Source organism: Pinus tabuliformis, chromosome 3_2, assembly GCF_031772625.1.
Source record: "Pinus tabuliformis cultivar Carrire ecotype Pingquan chromosome 3_2, CPIR1, whole genome shotgun sequence".
Taxonomy (NCBI): Eukaryota; Viridiplantae; Streptophyta; class Pinopsida; order Pinales; family Pinaceae; genus Pinus; species Pinus tabuliformis.
Window position 1 is genome coordinate 1,120,342,362 of NC_142302.1, and position 1,342 is coordinate 1,120,343,703.

Below are 1,342 nucleotides of genomic sequence, written 5' to 3' on the forward strand. Positions count from 1 at the left end.
GATGGAGTTAAGGGCTGTAATATGACATCAATTTTTTTGTCAAATAAAATGTTTACAAATTAATTTTTGTAATTATAATGAAAAATGCATTATTTATTTTTAAAGTTTAATATTAAGTTTTGCATAAGTTAAAATTAAACTAATAACAATCAAATTGCTAGTGAATTGCTAAAATTTGCATTACCAAACACTAATAAAAATTTAATGTTATAAAAAAAAGCGAAATAAAAACTAAATCTAATAAAAGAAAATTGCATAACTAACTTTATAAAAATCTCAACCTTATATTTTTATTGCTATTATTGAATTAAATCCTACACTTTAATTAATAATTATTAATAATTAAAATAAAATTATAAAAATATTATTTTAAAATAAACAAATTTATCAACCTAATTATATATATTTATAAAACCTAAAGCATGGAGAACCATATCCTTATTTATATATATTTATAAAATAGAAAGAATGGAGAACCATACCCTTATTGTCTATTTGGGGCATATGGAAATGGAGAAATGGAAAAAATTTCAGCTCAAAGGTGGAAACATACTCTTCTGTAACTGCTTCTATAATAGCTCTATACAGTGCCCTCGACATATCCGGGAAGAACAACAACGGTAATGGAAGGAATTATGACTCAACAATCTACAGGTATGAGAGTGGAAGAAGAACCATGAAAATGACTGCTTCGGCAACACCATGTGCATATTTCGACAGTGCAGCTCGACAAGGAATTTGTGCATGTGGTGTTTACATCAGAACATCAAATAGACAAGCTATAGAAATCTATTGGAATGTTGTTCCGGGGACAAAAAACAGAGCTGAAGCAGTGGCTTTAGCGGGTCTTCTCTCCTTCAGCAATTTTCTTGATATTTCGAACTTGCAAATCTATGGAGATTCCAAGGTAATTACGGACCATGTTTTGTCAAAGCAACACATAAAAAACATTCATCTTGCTGGATGGTTGGACAGGATTGCAGCGTTATGGAACAACAGGTGGGACTATTCTATTTCTCATATTGACAGGAACAGAAACAAAAAGGCTGATGCTTTATCTAAAATGGGTCTAACCTCGCCCCAAGGTTTATGGAGAATGCAAATAAAGATGGACAACAATAGCTACCAGATCCAGGATTTCAATTTTCAAGGCATATAGCATTAAAGAATGGTAGAAAATTTAGGTTTTTTTATAAATGTCTTATCCATACATGATAGTTCTAGCAGTGTAGGTACTTCTTCCAAAGTGAGATATGTTTTTAATCTACCGTTTATCATCAAATAATAACATAGACATTATATGTATATCAATCATGAATTATAATACAAATATATAGTTTTT